This window comes from Macaca mulatta, chromosome 3 (assembly GCF_049350105.2).
Source record: "Macaca mulatta isolate MMU2019108-1 chromosome 3, T2T-MMU8v2.0, whole genome shotgun sequence".
Classification (NCBI taxonomy): Eukaryota; Metazoa; Chordata; class Mammalia; order Primates; family Cercopithecidae; genus Macaca; species Macaca mulatta.
This window is the reverse complement of record NC_133408.1, coordinates 102,422,975-102,449,167: the sequence shown is the minus strand read 5'-3', so window position 1 is coordinate 102,449,167 and position 26,193 is coordinate 102,422,975. Positions and strand designations below refer to the sequence as shown.

Sequence of the window (26,193 nt, the reverse complement as noted above, 5' to 3'; positions counted from 1 at the left end):
TATGCATCCAACACAGGAGCACCCACATTCATAAATCAAGTTCTTAGAGACCTTCAAAGAAACTTAGACTCCCACACAATAATAGTGGGAGACTTTAACATCCCACTGACAGTATTAGACAGATCTCAGAGGCAGAAAATAAACAAAGATATTCAGAACATAAACTCAGCACTGGATTAAAGGAACTGGATAGACATCTACAGAACTCTCCACCCAAAAACAACATCATATACATTCTTTGCATTGCCACATGGCACATACTCTAAAATCAACCACATAATCCAACATAAAACATACCTCAGCAAATGAAAAAGAACTGAAATCATAACAACCACTCTCTCAGACTACAGCACAATAAAATCAGAAATCAAGACTGAGAAAATCACTCAAAACCATACAATGATATAGAAATTGGATAACCTTCTCTTGAATGACTTTTAGGTAAATAATGAAATTAAGATATAATCAAGAAGTTCTTTGAAACTAACAAGAACATACCAGACAACATACCAGAATCTCTGGGACACAGCTAAAGCAGTGTCAAGGGGAAAATTTATAGCACTAAACACCCACATAAAAAATTAGAAAAAAAATCTCAATTTTTTTCTAAATTCACAACTAAAAGAACTAGAGAGCCAAGAGCAAACCAATACCAGAGCTAGCAGAAATGAAATAACCAAAAACAGAGCTGAAGTGAAGGAGACTGAGACATTTAAAAAACACCATTTAAAAGATCAACAAATCCAGGAGTTGGTTTTTTGAAAAAATAAATAAAATTGATAGACCACTAGCTAGACTAATAATGAAAGAGAGAAGATCCAAATAAACACAATTAGAAATAACAGGAATATTACCACTGACTCCAGAGAAATACAAATAACCACCAGAGAGTATTATGAACACCTCTATGCACACAAACTAGAAAATCTAGAAGAAATGGACAAATTCCTGCATATATACAACCTCCTAAGACTGAACCGAGAAGAAATTGAATCCCTGAACAGACCACAATGAGCTACAAAATTGAATCAGTAATAAATAGCCTACCAACCTAAAAAAACCCCCAGTACCAGACGGATTCACAACCAAATTCCACCAGCTGTACAAAGAAGAGCTGGTGCCATCCCTACTGAAGCTATTCCAAAAAATTAAGGAGGGGGTACTCCTCCCTAACTCATTCTATGAGACCAGAATCATCCTGATATGAAAAACCAGTAGAGACACAACAAAAAAAGAAAACTTCAGGTCAATATCCTTAAATGAACATTGATGTAAAAATCCTCAACAAAATATTGGCAAACTGAATCCAGTAGCACATCAAGAAGCTAATCCACCACACAAATAGGCTTCATCCCTGGGATGCAAAGTTGTTTCAACATACATAAATCAATGAATGTGATTCATCACATAACCATAACTAAAGACAAAAACCACATGGTCATCTGAATAGATGCACAAAAGGCTTTTGGTAAAATTCAACACCTCTTCATGTTAAAAACACCCTATAAACTAGGTGTTGAAGGAACATATCTCAAAATAATAAGAGCTATCTATGACAAACCCATAGCCAACATCATACTGAATGGGCAAAAGTTGGAAGCATTCCCCTTGTAAATGGGCACAAGACAAAGATGCCCTCTCTCACCACTCCTATTCAACATAGTATTGGAAGTCCTGGCTAGAGCAATTAGGTAAGAGAAAGAAATAAAGGGCATCCAAATAAACAGAGAGAAAGCCAAATTATCCCCGTTTGCAGACAATATGATTCTATATCTAGAAGACTCCACAGTCTTGGCCCAAAAGCTCCTTCACCTGATAAATAACTTCAGCAAAGTTTCAGGATACAATATCAATGTGTAAAAATCACTAGCATTCTTATACACCAACAACCATGAAGCTGAGAGCCACATCAGGAGAACAATCTTATTCATAATTGCCACAGAAAGAATAAAATACCTAGTAATATAGCTAACCAGGGAGGTGAAATATCTCTACAATAAGAACTACAAAATGCTGCTCAAATAACTCAGAGAAGACACAAACAAATGGAAAAACATCCCATGCTCATGTATGGGAAGAATTGATATTGTTAAAATGGCCATACCACCCTAAGCAGTTTATAGATTTAATGTTATTCCTATCAAACTACCAATGATATTCTTTACAGAACTAGAAAAAGAATTTTAAAATTCAGATGGAACCAAAAAAGAGCCTGAATAGCCTATGCAATCCTAAGCAAAAAGAACAATGCTGGAGGCATCACACTATCCAACTTCAAACTATACTACAGGGTTACAGTAACCAAAACAGCATGGTACTGGTACAAGAATAGACATATAGATGAATGAAATAGAATAGAGAGCCTAGAAATAAGGCCACACACCTACAACCTCTGATCTTCCACAAAGCTGACAAAAATAAGCAATGGAGAAAGGACTCTGTATTCAATTACTGGTGCTGGGATAACTGGCTAGCCATATGCAGAAGATTAAAACTGGACCCCTTCCTTATACCTTATTCAAAAATTAACTCAAGATGGATCAAAGACTTAAATATAAGACCCAAAACTATAGAAAATTCTGGAAGGTAACTAGGAATACTATTCTGGACATAGGAATGGGCAAGGATTTCATGACAAAGACCCCAAAAGCAGTTATGATGAAAGCAAAAATTAACAAATAGTATCTAATTAAAAGTAAAGAGTTTCTGCACAGCAAAACAAAAACAAACCTATCAACAGAGTAAATAGATAGCCTACAGAATGGGAGAAAATATTTGGAAACTATGCATCTGACAAATGTCTGATATCAAGCATCTATAAGGATCTTAAACAAATCTACAAGAAAAAAACAAATAACCCCATTAAAAAGTAGTCAAAGGACGTGAACAGTCACTTTTCAAAAGAAAACATACATATGGCCAACAAACATATTTTTAAAAGCTCAACATTACTGATCATTAGAGAAATGCAAATCAAAACCTCAATGAGATACCATATCACACCAGTCAGAATGGCTACCATTAAAAAGTGAAAAAATAACAGGTGCTGTCAAGGTTGCAGAGAAAAAGGAATGCTTATACACTGTTGGAAGGAGTACAAATTAGTTCAACCATTGTGGAAAACAGTGTGGCCATTCCTCAAAGACCTAAGAACTGCCATTCAACCCAGCAATCCTATTACTAGGTATATACCCAAAGGAATATAAATCATCCTATCATAAAGACACATGCATGCATATGTCTACTGCAGCGCTATTCACAATAGCAAAGACGTGGAATCAACCTAAATGCCCATCAATGGTAAACTGAATAAAGAAAATGTGGTCTATATACACCATGGAAAACTACGCAACCATAAAAAAAGAACTACATCACGTCCTTTGCAGGAACATGGTTGGAGCTGGGGGCATTATCCTCAGCAAACTAATGTAAGAACAGAAAACCAAATACTGCATGTTCTCACTTATAAGTGGGAGCTAAATGATGAGAACACATGGACACATAGAGCGGAACAACACACACTGGGGCCTACTTGAGGGTGGACAGTGGGAGAAAGGAGAGGATCAGAAAAAATAACTAATGGGCAATAGGCTTAATACCTGGGTGATGAAATAATCTGTACAACAAATTCCCATGGCACGACTTTACCTATATAACAAACCTGCACATGAACTCCTGAACTTAAAATAAACATTTAAAAAATTGAAATGTTAAAATAGCAACATTATTCTTTTATATATCTCCAGTGAAGCTTAAATGTCATGGCAATTTGATTCCAACAATTATTCACTTAAAAATATACAAATAAGCTCTTATTTAATCAGAATATTGACGTTTCCTTATTTCTTGAAACTATAATGCATTCTACTTTCCCTACAGAAGTATTATGACATAATTTTTTTTTCTTTTTTTTTTTTTTTGAGACAGAGTCTTGCTCTGTCGCCAGGCTGCAGTGCGGTGGTGCAATCTGAGATTACTGCAACCTCTGCCTCCCAGGTTCAAGCGATTCTCCTGCCTCAGCCTCCTAAGTAGCTGAGATTACAGGTACACGCCACCACGCCCGGCTAATTTTTGTATTTTTAGTAGAAATGGGGTTTCACCACGTTGGTCAGGCTGATCTCAAACTACTGATCTCATGATCTGCCTGCTTCGCCCTCCCAAAGTGCTAGGATTACAGGCGTGAGTCACCACGCCCGGCCTTATGATGTAATTTTTTACACTTAAAGCCTTTTTACTGATTATTATACTTCACTGCAGTCAAAGTACATATAAAAATTGTGATTTAAATTTTAATTTCCCATTGCCATGATTTTCCAAGTATTAATTTTGCTAGATTGAGTCTTCATTATAATTATTACTAATATACAACTGATCAAAATAATGTAACTTTGTAAGTTTTGATAATTACTAAACATAAGAAGGAAAATTTTTCTGAAATGTATTTCTTCATGAGGTTAATGGGAAAATTTTAGGGCCTTAATTGAAAGAAGCAGCATGGATAATATCTTTTTTGCTTCTTGCCCATCTCTTCCATCTAGAATGGAAGCCCATGAGGACAGAAATGTTTTACTGTTGTGTTCACTGCAGTAACTCATCATCCAGAACTGTGCCTGGTATATATTAGGTTGTTTAATAAATATGTATTATGAAATGAAATCGTCCCTTTGCTATCATAAAGGTTTCTATACCCAGGCAATATACTTTAAAAGATTTGGGATGGGGGAGGGTGGTGCCTTTCTTTTGTAGAGTAGCAGAAGGATGATGGAAAGGAAGAGAGGTAGGAAAGGGTGAATAACTCCCAGCCCAGAGGTTCTGATGCAAGTCTGTTTTAGGAACTCAACGATAGGAAAGTTGAGGACACATAATCCAACACTTCGATGCCCAAGTGCCCCTTACAAAGTCTTTATATACCCCCCTGGTGGGCATGCCCCAGTCTGAAGATCTCTGGATTTTATAACAGTAATCAAAGGTGCCATGCTATTGTTTTTAAAAAGAGAAGGTGTGTCGGCATCAGGAAGAATCAGGACAACAGCTTCTTTCTATTGTAATCATTCCAAGCTGGAAGCTTCCCAAACCAGGATCAACCTAAAAAGAAATGATGGAAGATAAATGTAGGCTTTAATTTAATCCCACAAGAAAAAAGCTTGGAAAACAGTTATATGGAAGGACATAGTTATCTCAACTTCACATTAAACATTAGAGGAGCCAACATTAGTGAAATGAAATTGAAATTATGTTAACTCTCATAGTCAAGATACACACAGGCATATACACACAGATTAGAACCCACAAACTCATTCACACATTCAATCATTTACGGAATGGTCACCATATGCCTTGCACAGTGCTGGGTGTTGAGCTATAGCAACAAATTATGCACAAATGGACCTGCCCTCATGGAGCTTAGAATTGAAGACAATGTGGCCAATGTGCCAGGCATTGTACGATAATGTAGTTTCAACAAATTCTACTTCAGAAACAGAAAAAGAAACCTAATGACTTAGCTTGGGGAGGAAGAAAAGATATGAGAAAATCAAGGAAGAAAAGATATGAGATAATAAGTTTCCTATTCTTTCCTGTTTTTCCTAGTGAAGTACAGTTTTTCAAGGTAAATTATCCACAATGCATTATAAAATATCTAAAATCGTTTGAAATCCACTACGTCAAAGCTAAAAAGACAAACTGAATTCAATTTTCGGTTTTCACAGGGTACAGATAAATCCTGATCAATCAACTGTTAACATCAAATGACTTAACAGCCCAGGCTGGTCTTGCTTAACCACTTAACCATCCTCTTCCTTTTGTCTAATCCCTAGATACATCTCAACACCCTAACAAACCAGTTCTCTGGTGGCCTTTCAAAAGCTGCATTGGTTGCCTTTCCTCTTGCTTAACACACACACTCTCTCTCACAGCTTAGGAAGACTGAAAAATCTGAAGGCGTATTTTCTATAGCACTTCAGCTCATGGTAATAACTTCAATATAAATGTTGACTCATAGGAAAACAGTAGCCAACTGAAAGTGCAGCTTAAGAAATGAAGCACACAGCAAGACCTAATCCGCAGATACCAGTTCTGTCTCCATGCTCCTGCAGGGGGTCAGCCTCATTCACCACTGAGGAGATGGAGCATATCCTTTTGACAGCATGCAGCAGAGTTGGGAAAACAATTCTAATGGAGCCCTAATTAAGGGTGCCATTTCTACCATGAAGATGAACCCAGGTCCAGTCCAAGAGGTATCTGAAGGACACAAATCCCCTCCCAAATGCATTAAGTGAAAACAGCACCTCCATCTTCTTCTCACAAGCCTCCTTAATAATGTCTGCAGTTATCCACGTACCTCCCACCTCCAGGCAAGGCGTATGTGCAACTGAACCTTCAAGTAGAGACGTAAGATGATTTTTAACTTTGATTAGAAGCTTTTCAAGATAATCTCTTCCTGTTTTGTCCTCTGGCAAGAGCTCCCCTTCCTTTATTTGGTCACAGAGTGGTTTCCTTTTAAAAGAACTATTCAGCTTTTGGAAAACTGACAAGAAGAAACTGGGAGAATTCACACACCATAGAAAACTGGGTACATGGTTGCTAATAAATTTCATTGTCCTTCTATCTCCAGCCTCTCCACCAACAGAAAGACACAGAGAGAAAGAGAAAGAGAGAGAGAGAATGAATTTGAAGTCTGAAATCTTGTAGTTCTTTTGAACCAGTCAGTTCTTCTTGTTCAGAAAAGAAGAGGAAGGGCAGGAGTGGCTATGGGCGCCAGAGGGAGGGTTAGTGACTCAGTCCTACTCTCCTAACAGATTAAACACCAAGGAACACAAACCTCGGAACCAGACCTGGCTCTGACCCTCTGCCCTGCCCCTTGTAGTGTGACAGGGAAGCTCCAGTTCCCTTATCATACCTCAATTTTATCCAGAAAGTGGCGGCATGAGGAAAATGCCCAGCATTTAGTAAATGCTCAATCAATATTGGTGGAAAGATTCCTAATAACAATTATAATAATACTAGGTAACCTGATTGATGATTGGCACTAACAATTTTTTTTTTTTTTTTTGAGACGGAGTTTCGCTCTTGTTGCCCAGGCTGGAGTGCAATGGCACAATCTCGGCTCACCACAACCTCCGTCTCCCGGGTTCAAGTGATTCTCCTGCTCCAGGCTCTCAAGTAGCTGGCATTATGGGTATGTGCCACCACGCCTGGCTAATTTCATATTTTTAGTAGAGACGGGGTTTCTCCATGTTGGTCAGGCTGATCTCAAACAACTGACCTCAGGTGATCCACCTGCCTAGGCCTCCCAAAGTGCTGGGATTACAGGTGTGGACCACTGCGCCCGGCCGGCACTAACAATTTTAATCTGTTCAACAATTCTGTGAGCTGCATACTATCATTATTCTTGTTTTAATGACTAGAAAGCTAAGAAACAAAGGTTAAACATCTTGCCTAACGCCACCTCGCTACCAAGAGACTAAGCCTATGCTTGGCCTCGAGCAGTCAGGCTTAGAGCAGGACAGTCCAATGGACCCTCCTGCAATAATGGAAAATGTTCTATCATCTGTGATTTCTGACACAGCAGCCACTAGCCCTGTGCAGCTGTTGAACAATTTAATGTGGCTGGTGCAACTGAGGAAATAAATTATGAATTTTATTTAATTTTAATGAATTTCAATTTTAAAAGCCACATGTGGCTAGCTGCTCCCATATCAGACATCACAGCTCAAGAGGTCCCACTGTTAACTTCCAAACAAAGCTCAGGTACATCCAGTGTAGGCAGGAGACTTCAAAAATGACACTAATAAAATCGGGACTAATGTGTCTATACATGCGACTGTAACGTGGGAGAGGAACACATCTCATTGCTAATAATATTGCCATGTTATTTCCTATTTGCCTTCTACACATATGACAAACTTATTTTTTCAGTCAAAAAAGTCTATTTTTAAAAAGTCAAATGATCAAAAGTGTATAACCTATTAAGCAAAAGTTCCTTTCTCCAGCATCACCACCACTGCCCCCATCCTGATCCCCTTCAGACCAGAACACACAAATTCTCTATCTATTTGAGTCTATATGTACATGAATGCACACAGAGGAATAAAAATGAGATCCAATCCCCCTTAACTGTTCTACGACATTTTCTTTACAGAAGATTACATCTCATTCACCTTCCATGTTGATAGAATACATATCTATCTCATTCTTTCCCAGTAAATATTTTGTTGATGGCTTTATCCCAATTTATTTAATTGGTCTTCTATTAATGGAAATCTTAATTAATTCTCAATTTTGTCTTTAAAAATAATACTGCAATGAGTGTACAACCACCACGGTGTTGCAGCTTTTTAAGACTGCTCCCTACACGTGGTTCAGCGGACACTGTTGTTTGTCTACCCAAAAGACACCCCTCCCCCTCTTCTTTGCTAACAGAATTGACCTGGTTCAGGGTTCACCCCAGCTCCTCATGACTCAGACTTAGGTCCTGATTGGTCTAGGCCACTTAAGTGATCCCAATTTCATCAGCAGTGATTGGTTAATGCCTGGGCATCCAACTCAATTCTGCCCCTTGGCAAATAGCAGAAAATGGCTGGAGGTCTTGAAAAAACAAAGTGCTCAGGGACATTCTTCTGTGAGGGCTGCAGCCATCACATTGCCACAAGAGAACCTAGTCTGAGAATGAGACAAAAAAACCGAAGACAGCAGAGGAAAAAGCTGGAAAGAAGCCAGATCTTTAATGCAGTGTTGAGCTGCTGAATTAACCAACCTGGACCCTCCCTACCTCTGGGCTTCTTGTAAAGTAAGTTATTTTTTCCTTTCAGCCAGTTGAGTTTGGGTCTACGTTAATTAGAACCAAAACTACCTAACCAATACAAATGCAATTGGTGGTTCAAAGCGGATGCAGATTTTATTCTGATGGGTACCCTATAGTCACTTCTATTTAACCTATTCACAGCATGAACGCCGAAAATGTCTCAATGGCATGGATCATTGTCCATCCTCTAGAATGGCAGCCTTCTGCTACATCCAAGCTTATTTGAACGGCCCTCCCATCAGCATCCACTGCCTGATGTACACAGATGATACTGAATTAAATATAAAACCACAGCCGGGCATGGTGGCTCATGCCTGTAATCCCAGCACTTTGGGAGGCCAAGGTGGGCAGATTGCTTGAGTTCAGGAGTTCGAGACCAGCCTGACCAACAAGGTGAAACCCCGTCTCTACTAAAAATACAAAAATTAGCCAGGCATGGTGGTGCACCTGTATTCCCAGCTACTCGGTAGGCTGAGACAGGAGAATCGCTTGAACCCGCGAGACAGAGGTTGCAGCGAGCCGAGATCATGCCAATGTGCTCCAGCCTGGGAGACAGAGTGAGACTCTATCTCAAAAAAAAAAAAAAAAAAAAAAAAAATATATATATATATATATATCCAGAAATCTGGTCAGACTAAAGATAAAGATCTTCCAAAGCTACTCATGTTACACACAGAAAAGGATAATATTTTAGGGCACATTGGGGTAAATGGATAGTGATACTCAAAGCCAAGCGTTTTTCACCTAAGGATTCCTGCTACCCTAGTAGGCCCTGCCTGGCCTCCCTGAAGGAGAGAACAAATTTGGGGTCCACTTGAAAGCCAGTCATGGAACACTGGTTATGAGGTCTGCTCTAGAAGGATTCATCATATGCTGATTCCAAGCAACATATTTTTTTCTACATTTTAACGTCTCTGAAATTAGGATGCATTTGACAACCAATAACATCTTAAAAGTGCACTCAGCCAGGTGGTAGGCATGATATCACTAACATTTTCTACCTTTGTTCAAATTCAGACTAACAATCTTCTTTTGGTCCCTTCTGGTAAGACCGAGGAGACCCCAGCATCACGGTGAGTTACTGTTTAATGAGTACAGAGTTTCAGTCTGACATGATGAAAAAGTTCTGGAGGTGGATGGTGATGATGGTTGCACAACAAACGATGTGAATGTACTTAATACCACTGGAACGTACACTTAAAAGTGGTCAAAATAGTAAATTATATGTTATGTATATTTCACCACAATTAAAAGCAGGAGGGAAAAGGCCCAGCATTAAACTTTGCAGAAGGAGCATCAGTGGCTTGGATCCAGAGACAATAGCAGAACACTCTTTTAAGAAACACTGCTTCTTGGCTTGTGTTCTTAATGATGCAGAAGATGACGCTATGCAAAAAAAAAAAAAAAAAAACAAAAAAACAAAAACCAGACATGAGGACCCTGAATACAAGGAAGTTTTAGGAATTCTTCAACCAACTTTTTCTCTTATAGGTTTTTTAAAATGTATTCATAGATGTGACATGCGACCAAAAAACAAACAAACAAACAAAAAACGACGCTGGAAATTTCCCATTTGACCCTCCATGTCCACACCCCGCCATCTTAACCCCTGGAGGCCGCCCTCCTTGGACCGTATCAGGGTATTCACTCCCTTGGTTCCCTCCTTGCTTAGCTGTGCGTTGGCAGTGGCATTTGGTTTCCTCCACCAAATGCCCCAGCTCCTGTCGGGCAGCCCTCTCCTACAGCCTCAGCTCCCCCCAGCAGCTGTTCTCTCCAGTCGCCCCTTGATGGCTGGGAGTGGTCACAGCTTCCCACTGCTGCCAGCACCAGAGTACTTCCCTCTTCCTGGCTGGCCTCCCTCAACCCTGCCCACACCCTGTGTAATATTCCTTTCAGCAGCCTCTCTTCAGTGCCCCCTTCCCTTTGGAGTGTGCTTTGGCAATGGTTAATTTCTTAGATTTGACAAATGAGGGTGAAATTTTCAATATGCTATAAAGAGTTAAAGAGATGTTTCCAATATTACCCTTCCAGAATTAATTTGGGATTACAGCCAAGCAAGTTTAATGTTTCGAAATATCATACACAATGCAGCTGAGCGCCAATTTTATTCCCTGGGTTAGTACTAATCGGCAAAATGTATGTAAGGGCCTCAGGAACAGACTGCCCTGAACATTCCTGTGTGTTGCCCCAGGTCAGTGGGTCTTCCTGCTCTCATACTATGCCCACCCACACCCCTCCTGTCTATGCCACTGGCTTTCAGCATGTCTTCTCTGCATGACTCTTAACAGCTTCATAACTGGCTAGTTAGCCTCCCGACAACTCACCCTGCCTTCTGCTGCCAGAATACATTTTCTACAAAAGCAGAGCTGATCAGGCCATTTTCCTGCTTACGGGCTTTTGTGGATCCCCATGGCTTCCAGGATGCAGTTCAAATGTTTATAGGTACCACACAAGACCCTTCCTGGTTTACCCCTGCCAATCTCCTAGCCTCATTGCCTGTTGCTCATCTGCCTGCCACACATAAAGACTTGCTGATTCCCAAACACATCATACTGTTGCATATTTACATAAGTCTGTACTTGCTGTTCCCTTGAACTAGAATGCCCTTTCCTCCCTTCATTCAGGTACCTCCTACTCATCCTCCAATATCCAGCTGTCACCTCCTCTGGGAAACCTTCCCGGATATTCCAGGTTGATTTAGCAGCATGCTGTGTGTATCACACTGAAATGGCCTACATCCAGGAGCTGACACATGGTAAAGAATTCAAAGTTCCTTGAAAGAATGCATTAATGCAACTTATTTTCTGCTTCTATTGTTTTTCTTCTAGTACACCAACTAGGACACTTTTTGAAGAAACTGCAATTCTTCTCAGCATTCAATTCTGTCCAGTGGCAAAAGTGATCAGGAGATTCAAAGTAGTAAAAATAATCCCCAAAGTAATGCTACCACTAGGCCCTGGAAACCAACCTTACATACTACAGACAGACCGAAGATTTGCATTGAGCTAAGCCCTAATTATGTTCAGTGTTCTTAACTTTAAACCTAGACTCCCAGGCTTTGTACTATGCCATAACCAATTGGACAACTAAATGATACCCGGTACAGCACAGCTGCTAAGATCACAGACTAATCCAAACTGCCCAGCCACTGTCCAGCTATGTGTCTTGGGCAAGTTAGTTAATCCCTTTATGCCTCAGTTTGCTTATCCGTAAGATGGGAATGATATTAACAGTACTGACCTCGTCGAATAAATGATTTAACATATGTGAATGGTTACAACAGTGCTTTGCACAAATTAAGTACTTCTTAACCAGCTATTTTTTGTGTTTCTTCTATTAACTGGCAAAGAAAGAGGAATATCTAAGAAGCAAATCAGAGGTAATTTCAGGACTGTCTCTTTGCTGTGTGGAGACACTCCTGGCTCTCCTAGTGCCCACTTAATTAATTCACAGATCAGAATTGCAAGACCTAAGTCTAATATTGCCGGGGCTCTGCAGAAGAGACACTGTCCTCCTTGCAGCTGGCTCCTCCAACACAACCAAACCAACACGGGTTGTTCATTCCTCACACATCAACTATAGCTGTGGGAACAATGAGTTCTGCCTTTTTTTTTCCCTGTCTACTGCTTTCATATTTAAGGTCGCCCCTGTGTCTGCAGTGATTATCCCAGGAGATCTCCCTGTATATACCTCCCCATGAACAAGAAAATTTACATCAATTAACAAGAGACAAGCTTAGGGGAAGAAGTGCTTCCTGAACATCACCTGTGGACTCGACTATAGCACTCTTGTGGGATCCCAACAAATATGTTGTCCACCCCACTCCCAACTATTTAAAGAATATTTGAGAGCACTCAAATTCTTTGGCATAAACACTCTTTGAAATGCAAGGTTATGTAGAATCCTAGAATTTTACTGCTAGAAGATGTGGTGGGAGATTATACAAAATGGGGAATCAGTGACCCAGCACCGTGGCTTCCCAGCTCCTCTGTATCCCCCCATATTTCCCAACCCTTGCATTTGAAATTTAAAATGTTCTTTAAAAAGTTAAAGGCTTCCAGTGTTGAGTGATATATAGTCATGTACTGCATAAGGATATTTCAGCCAACAATGTACCAAATATATGACAGTAGTCACAAAAGATTATAATGGAACTGAAAAATTCCTACAGCCTAATGATGTCATAGCTGTCATGTCATAACATGTTTTTTTAAACATAGGGTAGCCTAAGCTTATGTTTATAAAGTCTACAACAGTGTAATGTCCTAGGCCTTCACATTCACTCAGCACTCACTCATTGACTCACCCAAAGCAACTTCTAGTTCCACAAGCTCCATGCATGCTGTGTCCCATATGGGTGTAACTTTTTTTACATTTTATATTGTATTTTTACTGTACCTTTTGTATGGTTAAATAAATCCTTACCATTGTGTTACATTTGCCTACAGCACTCAGTACAGTACCATGCTGCACAGGTTTGTAGCCCAGAAGCACTAGGCTATGGCATACAACCTACCATCCAGGTTTAAGAACACTCACTCCGTGATGTTTGCAAAAACAATGAAATCGCCTAACACCACATTTCTCAGAACCTATCCTCACCATTAAGCGATGCATGAACTAAAGTTTCAGCTGCACCTGTTTGGTTCATTCACATGAAGTATCTAAAATAAAGACAGGAGTGCCAGGGCCATGCAAAGTAGGTTGCTACTGATGGTTTCCTTTGCCCAGCGATCTGGGTTAAATCAACACCACGGCCTCCCCAGCGTTTCTTGTTCTTCCTTCCCTGACATGTTTATCACCCTTCTGATTATATTTGTATTGTCTACCTCTTGCATGAGACAGACCTCCAAGAGGGCAGGGTTCGGGGCCTATTTTGTTCACTGCTGCATTCTTAACGTCTAGAGTCACACTTGATGCTCGGGAGGTGAAAATACACTGATTGCTAAATGACTGAGGTCTATGAGACCATGCCAGGTTTACAGTAAACACCCCAAGACTGCCGATTTTCCCAGTTCCTATTCCTGGCATCCTTAGCACCAGAGTAAACCAAAGCCCTCCTGCTTGGTTAGTCCTTAACTCATTTGTGGTCACAAACAGGAGAAACACAAATCATTTAAGCATAGAAGTCAAACCAGACTGAATCATGTCAGGGACGCCAAACCTTACCTTTCTCCGGAGGTGAGAGATCCTGACCTAATTCCTTTGTATGGATGACTACTCTCCCAGTCAACCGCTCCACCCTTTACCCTCCCATTCTCCTACAAAGTTGATTTAAGTTTTCTTAGAATTCAGTATTTTCAGACTATCTTGTGGAGATGTACAGACATAAGAACCAGGAAAGAGAATCCTCTTCCTCACATAAGCACACCTCACATTCATCTCAAATGAACACAAGACGTACTTGAGTTTGGATCACTTTATTTAACTGCACAGAGATAATTCAGCCATTTTTGGGTAAAGGATTGAGGAACAAAAGCAAAACGGTCACTGATGGAAAAGTGGGAGAATGGATAATGGCCACACACAAGAGAACACATGCTGCCTTAGGATCAAGACACAGTATTCCTGTGAAAAGCAACTGGTAGGTCCTGCTATTAAGCTCTAACATCAAGCAACTGAATACTTTCTCCCTCATTGAGCCTTCCTCCATTATCATCCCTCTCCCGATGATAAACTGGAATATACCTAAGTAAAAAAAAAATGCTGGCTTTATCAAGGGCTTCCCAGAGACACAAACAAGCAACCCCAAGGCTTCCGAAGCATCCCATAAAATATATCAGAAGGCCCTTCCCTTACCTGTCAGCACCACGGGCACAGGAACCATTTCCTTTTTTGCCTACCACCCTGCGTCCTGTGCCTGGCCAAAAGCTCATAAAACCAAAACAGGGCAATGTCTATGGAACAGGACTACAATTTGGTGCCAGTCACTGACCCGCTATACAGAGCAGGTTATTGATAGGAACTCACGAACCCAAACCTCCATTCCACTAGGGATAAGAGAGCAGTCCACCTAAAGTATCTCCACAGCCCAAAAGCATAAATGTCCCCCTCCCCCAGTGTCTTTCAAAATGCTTTCTTGGAAAAAGTTCTTCCTTTCCATTAATAAAACTTACTTTAAAAAACAAAAGTGAACTGCACCTAAATCGGAAGCAGAATTGAGACTAGATCTCCAAACTCAATCCCTGCAGGCTGTCATTTATTCAGCAGGTCACTTGAGTAAAAGGACCATTATCCGTGGCTTCTGTACAAATATATTTCCTTCTTTAAGGGTAGAGAGTTTAAATTCCTGCAAGGCACTGCACACTAACACACCCACTAATAAATCTGCAACTCTCCTCTCCTGGCTCAGTTTAAGTGAGGCCAGTCTTTCAGTACCTGTTAAGCAACGTTGAAAAGTCCAAAGCTTTATTTTTTTCTTCTTTAAACCAAAAACTTCTGCAGTCAGGAGTCCACCAGGGTAAGATGAAGTAAGAGATTTGGGGTAATTTTGGTCCCATTTACAGTGTTTAACCCACTGGCTTCAAGGGAATTGGTCAAGTTCCTCGTGCTGCACTTGGACCCCCTCTGGCCTCGCCCCTCCCCCAAGGGAAAGGCGCAGCGACGTGGCCACCAGGGCCACTCGGCCTGGCGTCTGGAGCACTGGCGGTAGCGGCGACCACAGCCTCTAGAGACAAAGTTCTGTAGTGCACTGACTTCTATCATACTCAGAGTCGGAGTGTCTCAGAACTTTGCCTCAAAAGACCAAACGTGCTGTCTTTCTCCAGAAGTTTCTTCCTGCAGGTGTGCTCCCCCACCCCCCAGCTAAGACAAAGAGTAACTCGTTAAAAGCAATTTAGCTCAGGATGCGACCGATAATGGAACGGGTCATTAATTATGGAAAGTTACTGCCGCAGTCAGCAAGAGCAAAAGCCCAACAGAAACGGTGTTTTAACAGCTCGATTCGACAAATTCTGGTCGCAATGTCACAGCAAATGGGCTGCAAGAATCGCACACTCTCCTTCCTTCCTACCCGTCCTCAGATTATAACCCCCATTCCTGGTCGAACCCCCACCTCCCCGGTAGTTATTTAAACTTTTGCCAGCAGCTAACTCACTCTACCTAACTTGTGGCAACTTTTTACCTTCCCATTTGGAAAGCTGGGGGCGGGGGCGCTGCACCAGGACGAATTTTCGGAGCTGGAAGAGTTAAACGGGGGGAGCAAATACAGGCCCGGGAAAAGCCCCGCAGATGGGACGGCCCAAGAAAGCCCCGCTTTGCGGGGCCTCCCCTGAGACTCCCCTTCCCCAGCCATTCCCAATACTCTATTCCCGGTCTTCCGGCCGTCCGCGCCCAGCCCCGGGAACTCGGGTCGAAACCGTCCCATCCCCTCCCTTCTACCCACCCACTCTTTGGGATTCTCCCTGCCCCATCAGGCAGCGCTTCCCGCGGACCCCGTTCCCGCACAACCTTGCACACAGTCCCCAACAGGGCTCTTCTCCCCCGCCTGGCACCCCCTTTTCCCTGCAGCAGAAGCGACCACTCTGTCCCCCATTCTAGCAGACCCCCTCCCCCCACATACCGCACCTGAACAGCTGTTGCGCGCGTGCAACAGGTCTGGAAAGTGCTTTCCCATCTTCCCCCAAACCCTCGCCACCGTTCCATCCCCCGCCACCCCTAAGAGCCAAGGCCGGAGGAGCAGTGGGCTGCGTCCCCCGGGCCGGGGAGCACGGGCGGCTGGCGGAGTGCGGGGCGCCCAGAGGCTCCCGGGGCTAGAGGCGGTGGTCGCGCTGGGCCGGGACGCCTTCGCGAGTGGCCCCTCGTGCGCCCGCCGCAGGCTCCCCAGCCTGCCCTCCAGCGCCAGCCGCCAGGCATTCCCGGGCCGGCTCCCCCCTCGCGCTCCGCTCCGCTCCCTTCCATCCTGACTTTTGCCGACGTGGAAATTTTGGGTTTGGAGACGACCTGCGCTCTTATTGGCTGCCGGCGGGCGGGGTTGGAGGTCACGGCTGCTCTCGCTATTCCGCGCCAAGGGGAGCCGCACAGCGGCTCGTGTCAAGTCAGCAGGTTCCCTCCGCCTCCCCCGGGGTCACGTGCGCCCCGGGCGGGCCCGGGAAACGCCTCCTTATGCAAATAGAGTGGCCGCACGGGGCTGGGGGCGGGGGCGGAGGCGGGGGCGGGGGTGGGCGGGGGCGCGTGGGGGCGGTGGCTGGGGCGGGGGTGCGGCGGGCCGGCCCCGCCAGAGGCGGTGCTGGGAGGGCGGGGCGCTCCAGGTGGCCACCTGGCTCGACTTCCGCCCCGCCTTCCTGCCCACCAGCCTCTACCAGCCTGCCTGTGCCGCCTCCCGCGACATTCGGGCCGGGCTCTGTCCCCGGCCAGCCCCGCTGGGCCCAAGGAGTTAGCGTTTTGCAAGGTGCCCCTGAATGCCCGCTTCCCCCGGAGCCCCCTCCTCCAAACCCAACCCAAGCGCTGCCTGGGCCCGGTCTCTCCTGACTGGGGAGGAGGCGGCGGCGACGCTGCCTGCAGGGCAGAGTGCGAAATGGAAACCTCGGGAGGACAGTTTCCTCCCCTGGCAGGGAGTTGAGAACTAAATGCGAGATTCCCGGTAAGGGAATTCTAGGAAAAAGCAAAATCAAGAATTCATCAAGGTTAAAAGTCGTTTCTTTTAATAAACTGCCCACCACCCATCCCCAAATAAAGAGGCCAAATTGCTAACTAAAAGTAGTAAAAATGCCAGTTCTGCATTTTTTTTTAACACGTCTACAAGGACTAACCGAAAGCCCGGTTTTCCTCCGCCCTGACGTCTGCTGGGTACTGGGCACCCGAGACTGAACCAGGGGACACGTACTCCTTCCCGCATCTAGATGGGGGTGTGACTCGGGGGCGCCCAGAATTCCCTAAGAAGAGGTCACGGGCACGTAGAAAGAATCAGTTTTAACGTGGTTCCCCAAGCACGCCAAAGAAGATGCTTTTCTAGAAAGAAAGGGAAATTGATGAATGACCACGTGACCAGGATGTCTTCCTTCCTTCCCTCTCCCCAAGGAAAAGAAAGTAACTGCATTGCAAAGGTAGAGCCCATGTTATAAATCGGACTCTGATGCCGGCTTGTAGTCACCAAGGAAAAAGAAGGGGACTGCATTTTTTAAAATATAAATATTTCTCAGAACTGGCCTAGTTATTTTTCTCCTCAGGTAACAAAGTATGTGTATCATCTTTATAATGGTTCCATCTTAAGTCTGACCCAGTGATACAGAAAAACATAAGATACGTTTTTATGGGAAGATTCTTACCTGGAAAATTCTTCCCATCCACTCTTCTTAATTTACTTTCCTTCTCCCCATTTCCCCCTATGGAAAGATAAATCATTGCTCCTTCCAACTGTTTTATCCTCAAGGATCTTTGTCTCCACTCTCCTTTCTCTTCCCTCTCCACACTTGCTTGTTTATCTGACCATTCCCGGGTTTGCAGGGGCCTCTCCCCAGGCATTGTCTCCTCAGCCCTCCGCCCCCCACCCTCGGTCAAGGCCCGGCGGCAGTGCTTGCTGGGCCTCGGAGTGGGTCCCCCCTCTGCTGCCTGTTATGTTGTGTGCACTGGAATATTGATTTTTCAGTGTGTGTGCGCCGGCTCTGTAAAAATCAATATTTCAGTAGCTCGAGCACAGCGCAGGGCAGTGTAATGGAGCCAGCCTGCTGATGTAACGTGCGGGGTCCACCCTCAGCGATTGAGGTCAGTCAGAAAATGGCAGTATGTTTTCCCATTTCATTGTTTGCTTCGGAGAGAAGGAGTTTGCATACCATTGTGTACATCAGATTCCAGGATGAGGTAACCTTACTACTGTTGGGTAACAGATGAACCAAGTTAGAAAAAAGACAACGAGGTGATGATGGAAAACCTCCGATTATCCTTTGTAAGAACGGATCTTAATAAAATATTGGGGGAGGAGGGGAGTTATTGTCTGCCATCAATCCTACCACATTTCACAATGAGAAAATGAAAATAGGCTCACTCCAGGAAAGGGCTGGAGTTGATCTTTTAATACTGGATATGTGGGTGCTTATTATTCCACAGCCCCTAAAATATGCTTCTGATTAAAAGGACGATATTTTTCGCATGACTTGAAGAGAAAAAATAATAATGGTCCCAACTTGAGGGCTAGCCTCATGACATTTGCAGCAGATGTGGAAAGACAACTGGCCTTGGAGTCAGGAGGGGGTGTTCTCACCAAGCACCCCTATAAGGAGAGCTTTTAGTGAGTCAGTTCACCTCTATGGGCCTCAGGGAATTTACCTATAATTTAAAGGTTTAGACTAAATCACCTCTAAATACCCTTTTGCTCTAACAGCTATGAATCTACAGAAGAAATAGTGTTATAGCTAAAACCTTCAAAAACAAAAATACGATTGAGTATGTACCATGGATAAGAAAAATAGCTTAATACCAAGAGTGTTACAGAAAAAGGCGGCAGAGATGCTCCGACTTCTGGTTGCATGTTTTATTTTACATTATATTCCAATGCAATCTTTTTTTTTTTTTTTTTTTTTTTTTTGAGACGGAGTCTCGCTCTGTCGCCCAGGCTGGAGTACAGTGGCGCGATCTCGGCTCACTGCAAGCTCCGCCTCCCGGGTTCACGCCATTCTCCTGCCTCAGCCTCCCGAGTAGCTGGGACTACAGGCGCCCACAACCGCACCCGGCTAATTTTTTGTATTTTTAGTAGAGACGGGGTTTCACCGTGGTCTCTATCTCCTGACCTTGTGATCCGCCCGCCTCGGCCTCCCAAAGTGCTGGGATTACAGGCGTGAGCCACCGTGCCCGGCCTCCAATGCAATCTTTTTTGGGGGTAACTTGACCTAGCATTTCTAATTTTAAGAGTTTTTCCTAAAGAAATAATTAATATCACTAGAAAGATGTTTATCACTGCCGGTAGTACAATATTGAAACATTAGAAACAACCTATGTATTGAATAATAAGGGATTTATTATATAAAATATGAGGAGTGGTATACTTATTGAGTGGGATACAACTATTTAATATGGTGATGCTGAATGACTATCAAAATAATATGGAAGGTTTGCATTCATTGAGATGGATGTACTATTTAAATCTCTATGTGTCCATGTATGCTTATGTCATAATGGTAACAGATACAGGCTCTGAAGCCAGATGGCTTGAAGTCACATCCTGTCTCTGCCACTAGCCAGCTCTGTGGCCTTGGCCAGTTGTAAACTAGGTGTATTAGTTTCCTATTGCTGCTGTAAGAAATTCCCACAAACTTAGTGGTTTAAAATAACATACATTTACTGTCTTACGGTTCTAGTGGTCAGTCCAAAATAGGTTTTGCTGGGCCAAAATCAAGGTGTCGACAGGGCCACACTCTTTCAGAGACTCAAGGGGAGATTCTGTTTCTTTACCTTTTCTAGAGGCCTCTTGCATTCCTTGGCTTGTGGCCCCTTCCTCTGTCTTAAAAGCACAGCACTCCATCCCCTGCTTTTGTCATCACATCTGACTCTCATCCTCCTGCCTCCTTCTTTTAAAGATCCTTATGATTACATTGGGCTCACCTAGATAATCCAAGATAATCTCCCCTTCTCAAGAGTCTTAATCACATCTGTAAACTTCCTTTTGACATATAAGGTAACACAGTCACACATTCCACGGTTTGGAATGTGGATATTTTGGGGCTGTCATTCTGTGTACCTTGTTGGGCTAAAGTCAAGGTGTCAGCAGGGGTGCCTTCCTTTCTGGAGTACCGAAAGGAGAAATCCATTTTTTGGTTTTTCAGTTTCTAAATGTTTCCTGCATTCCTTGACTCTGGCCCCCTCCTCCACCTTCAAAGCCAGCAAAGGCTGGTTGAATCATTCTCACATCCCATCACTCTCATGCTGCCTCTTGTGTCTCCCTCTTCCCTTCTGATTGCATTGGGCCTACCTGGGTAATTTAGGATATTCTTGCTATTTCAGGATCAGCCAATTACCAACCTTAATTTTGTCTGCTATCTTAATTCCCCTTTGCCGTGTAACATAACGCATTCACAGGTTCCTGGGATTAGAATGTGGACATTTCAGGGAGGTTGTCATTCTGCCTGCCACACTGCCTATGACTGATGGTGATAATCTACATCATAGGGTTGTGCAGAAGATTAAACAGTCCACACATGAAGAGTGTTTACAAAATGCCTGGCATTTTGTAAGAAGCACTCTATAATAACTAGCACAGAGTAAGCATTTCATAATAATGGTCCGTTAGAGTTATTATCCAGAAAGGAAATACAAAACAGAGAATAGTTGCATCTGAAGGTGGGATTAAAACTGATTTTTATTTTCCTCATTTTGCTAATTTTTGTTTTCTTTTTCTACCATGAACATGTATTATTACTTGGGTTCTTTAAAATTTTTTAATATAAATAAGAAAAAACCATTAAAGGAGGTTGTCACATAGGAGAATAATTTAATTTGGGGTTAGAAGGTCCAGGTGCTCACCTCAGCAATGGTACGAACACAAATTGTGGTACTGGGAGAGTAACTTTACCTCTGTGCACTTCAGTTTTCCTCCTCAGTAAAATGAGAGAGATGAACTATGTGTTTCAAATGGTCTTTCCAGTTCTAAATGCTCTACACCTGACATGTTAAAGATCAACAGATTGATAAATGGATTTTAAAAACCCTTGCTGCTTAGTACATAAAGAACCCTGGCTGCTTTGCCTATGGAGTAGCCATTTTTTTTATTCCTTTACTTTCTTAATAAACTTGCTTTCACTTAAAAAAAAAAAAAACTCCACAAAATCAGTAAGAAAAAAGACAGCCCTATAGAAAAAAAAGAATGGAAAAAGGCATAGACAAGCATTGCACAGAAAAAGAAAAGCAAATGGCAAATAAGCATAGGTAAAGATGTTAAGCCTTATGAGAAACAAGGAAATGCAATTTAAGACTTCAGTGAGATATCATTTTATACCCACTAGGTTGGCAAAAATTCACAAGTCTGACAACATCAACAGATGGTGATGATGTAAATCAGTGGCATTCAGGGTCTTTTCACACAACGGGTTATTATACAGCACTGAAAATGAATGAACTACAGCTCCTCACAAAGCTATGGATGAAGCTTGGAAACATAATGTTGAGCAAAAAAAAAAAAAGATGGAAAAAAGCAAGTCCCAGGAGACTACAGATATAACGATGCCATTTTTATAAAGCTCAAACATAGCCAAACCATATATTTCTAAGAAATTCATAAAGTGATAAAAAGCAAGAAAATGATAAATAGAAAATTTGGGATAGTGGTTGCTGGTAGGATGTGGAGGGAAGGAGGGTGAGAAGAACCACCCAAAGGTGAATGCAATTGGCAATGTTCCAGTTCTTAAATTGGACATAACACTTAGGTTGTAAGTGTTCAGTGTATTATGTTTTGTGATTTGCATATGTGTGAGAGAGATATATTTCATATGTACCAAATATTAGATTTAATTTTTTTTTAAGAATTCTGTTTAGGGGCTTCTGTATTCTAATCTAAGATGCTTTCGTTCTTGGAGTTGAGGCTAATCACTAAGATTCCCTTCAAACTCGTAAAAGCCAGCTCTTTATTGGCAATTTGCTATTTGTAATCCCTCTAGTTAAACAGACTTCATAACAGCCACCTACATCTGGGCTTGTGCAAAAAATGTTTTCAGTTTATGCTCCAAGTGAGCCTCATTTTCTCTGAGAACTACACTGTACTCCCAGAGTTGGGGGGTATACCAGCAGGAGCAGGACCTCCAAAAGTCTCTTGCAGCGTGCCCTTTGTGTGCCCCTGGAGCCCTTCCTTCATCTTGCCTGCAGCTAGCCATTTGGGCAGCTTCTGCAGCTAGGGCTGAGCTATACAGTTCATAAATATCCTGCTTAGCCCATGTGAATTTGTCTCTACTCCGATTCATTACAGTTTTGATTTTAATGCTGAAAAATCACATTCTGTGTGCTCCTGACTTGTCTTCTGTTGTTTTATAAAGTTTGTCCGTCTGGCCAAGACATCATCTAGGGTGGCTTGGTCTCACAGTCCTGCAACAATCTGGTATTAGTGTTATTTTTGACTTTGATTCCATTGTCTCCCAAAGAATAAGCCAATTTTGTTTGATGTAGTTTTCTACTTCCGTGACTCTAAACGAAGCATTTGGAGGTAATTATTAGAACTCACAGGTACTTTAAATATCAGCGTTTCCACCGGAAGGATTGGCTTACATAGGGTTCACCAAATGAAGTGATGCTTAGCTCATGGAGGAGGGATGAAGGTGGTCTCAGGGCAGCAGTAATATCTGGCACCCAAACATTGCCACCGCTTGATCCACCTTTGGATGTTGGATGCTACACACACACATCAGTTGGGTGGAGTACCTTTTCTTTTTTTGTTTTGAGAAGAAGTTCTACTTTTGTCCCCCCAGGCTGGTGTGCAGTGGCATGATCTAGGCTCACTGTAACCCCCACCTCCCGGGATCAAGTGATTCTCCTGCCTCAGCCTCCTGAGTAGCTGGGATTACAGGTGCCCGCCACCATGCCTGGCTAATTTTTTGTATTTTTAGTAGAGATGGGGTTTCACCATGTTGGCCAGGCTGGTCTCGAACTCCTGACCTCAGGTGATCCGCCTGGTCTTAGCCTCCCAAAGTATTGGGATTACAGGTGTTAGCCACCGCGCCTGGCCTGGAGTACCATTTTTTAAGATCTGCTACCTAAGGTGGAATGGCCCCCAGTTCTGTACGCTTTGTGTGAGGTCTTCAGCTTTGGAGATACAGATTAAAAAAAAAAAAAATTTTGTCATGAAAAATTGCCAAAAAATATACCAAAGGATAAAGAATGTGGTATAAATATAATCCCACAAAAATAGATATAAAAATTACAGGAGGAGAAGTGTAAAGAAATCTGTCACCCACCACCAGTTTCAATAATTATGAACTCATGACCATTTGTGTTTCGTTTGTACTTCCCCCATGCTCCCCAAGATTATTTTGAAGCAAATCCTCAATATCATGGGGTGTAAATGTTGTGAATGGATCTTCATGACAAGCGTTCTCAAAACTCCTGATAGGATATTAGGAATGGCAACACTGAGTAGGAGGCCTTTCTTTGCAACGTTATTACATGCTGTTCATTCTAATTAATTAAATAAATGAGAAGACCAAAGTTCTTTGCAGTTGAGACTCGCTTTAACTTCCCAGTAGAAGGTTTTCTTGAATAAATTTAACATATGGAAAATTACTGCAGGACTTTATAGTTGGGAGGAAGGGGAGCAATAGAACAATTTAACTTTTTAAAAGTTTATAATTCCTCAGTCTCACCATCAATGAAATATTGAGAGAGTCCATGAAATAACATCAGTCTATTACAGTAGTCTTAACTGGTGTCTATGATCCATCCTACATGAATTGCCAGCATTATTTTCCTCAAGCCCACCTTTGCCCAGTGTTTTAATAAATGTGAGTGCCTATTATGTACAAAGCATTGTACTAAGCCCTGGAGAGCATTAAAAGATGAATCAGATATGGAGATATCGCTCTTATTCTTTTTTTGTTTTTGTTTTTGTTTTTTAAGACAGGGTCTTGCTCTGTCACCCAGGCTTGAGTGCAGTGGTACAATCTCAGCTCACTGCAACCTCTGCCTCCCAGGTTCAAGCGATTCTCCTGCCCCAGCCTCCCTAGTAGCTAGAATTACAGGCACATGCCAGCACGCCCAGTTAATTATTATATTTTTAGTAGAGACAGGGTTTCGCCACGTTGGTCAGGCTGGTCTCGAACTCCTGACCTCAAGTGATCTGCCTGCCTCACCCTCCCAAAGTGCTGGGATTACAGGTGTGAGCTGTGGCAGCCAGCCTCCTATTCTGTAATAAAGAATTTGTCTGGTCTTTGTCCTGGGCTCCTGGGAGCTTAGAATTTTCTGAGAGAGAGGAGTGCCTTGGTTATTCATGGTGGGTCCCGAGCCCCACCTGAGTTCTGATAAGGAGATGACCTAGGATGGGGCTAGTCATGATGGAAAAACCGACTATGTGATGAGGCTTTAAGCCAGGAGATATCCAGGGAAGGGAGGGACTGGAGATTGAATTCAATCATGTGACCAGTGATTCACACGATCATGCCTACATAACAAAACCCCAATAAAAATTCTGGGTGCCCAAAGCTCAGATGAGCTTCCTGGTTGGTGAACATATCATTGTGCCCAGAAAACTCACATTCTGCATCCACACTGAGAGGACACAGCAGCTCTGCATTTGAGACCCTCGCCCTCTGTGTCTCTTCATTTAGCTTGTCCTGATTTGTGTGCTTGATAATAAAACTGTAATTATAAGTACAGCCCCTTCCCTGAGTTCTGTGTTATCAAACTTGCTGGGGTCACAGGAACCCGCGAGTTGGTAGCCAGTTGGTCAGAAGTGCAGGTGGTCTGGGGACTCCCGAAGTCCGGCTGGTGTCCGAATCTGACGGAAGGGCAGTTCTGTTGAAGACTGTGCCCTTAGCCTGTGGAGCCTGCGCCTGTTCTGGGAAGGCAGTGTCAGAATTGCATTGCAACATTGCATGGAAGGCTTCTAACTTCAAACATTTACAGGTTAGTAGAGGAGATGAGATATAGATGCTAAAAAACAACAACATAAAAAGTGTCATGTAACAATTCCAAATGTGCTGTGGGAAACCGGGGAAAGGAAAGACTCTGGAGGGGTCCTTGGGGAGAAGGTGGTTCTTGCCCAGAGTCTTGAAAGATAAGTGAGACTTGGAAATGCAGAAATGGTAATAACAGACAACATTTATTGGGTGCTTACATGTAATAAATTATTTAATATACACAGTCCTCTGAGGTCACACTAATATTGTTTCTCTTTTACAGTAAGTTGAGGCATCCAGTGATCAAACTTGCCAAGGCTTACACAGCTAGGATTTAAACCTAGACAATAGGTGTCCAGTGGCCACTCTCTTAACTATGTCGCTCTACTGCCTTTGAACTGGGAGGAAAGAATATTCCAGGAGGAGGGAATAGCAGAAATTGATGTGAAAGCACATAAGGGAAAAAATAATTTCAGATAGGTACTTAAATGCCCAACTAAAGAATCTGACCTTGGCTCAGGAGACATTGGGGAACCTATGGATCTTGGGGACAGGGCTTTATAATGGGATTCTGTGGACTTTGAAGCACTACAATGATGTAAGGAATTGCCATTGAAAAGCATGGTCCCCTCCTCCAAACCAGAGAGTTGCTCTTCCCCTTTTAAAATAAAATCACTTTCTCCTTGGTACTGTAGTTGTGGTGTACAGACTAGAGACTCCAAGGAGGAACTATGTCATTCTCATTTTTGAACCTCCTGTGACAGTTGGCCTAAGGCACTCAAGTATTTGCTGAATGATGGATATTATACCAGGTTGAACCATATTAAATTGCCAATATTTGACCCTTTTTGACCTTCAAAAATG

General features: G+C 42.7%; 1 long non-coding RNA gene and 1 other non-coding gene across 3 annotated transcripts in view; both read right to left on the bottom strand.

The window, feature by feature from the left end:
- Positions 1–18,316, bottom strand: part of LOC144339881 (uncharacterized) — a 43,441-nt gene extending 25,125 nt beyond the window's left edge. For both annotated transcript variants that reach the window (XR_013415428.1, XR_013415427.1), the window contains exon 1: positions 18,070–18,316. This is a non-coding gene — a long non-coding RNA (uncharacterized LOC144339881). The remainder of the gene's footprint in view (positions 1–18,069) is intronic.
- MIR148A (microRNA mir-148a) lies at positions 15,474–15,541 on the bottom strand. Its single transcript, NR_032419.1, has one exon. It is a non-coding gene; the product is annotated as a microRNA mir-148a (primary transcript).
- Positions 18,317–26,193: the final 7,877 nt, after the last annotated feature.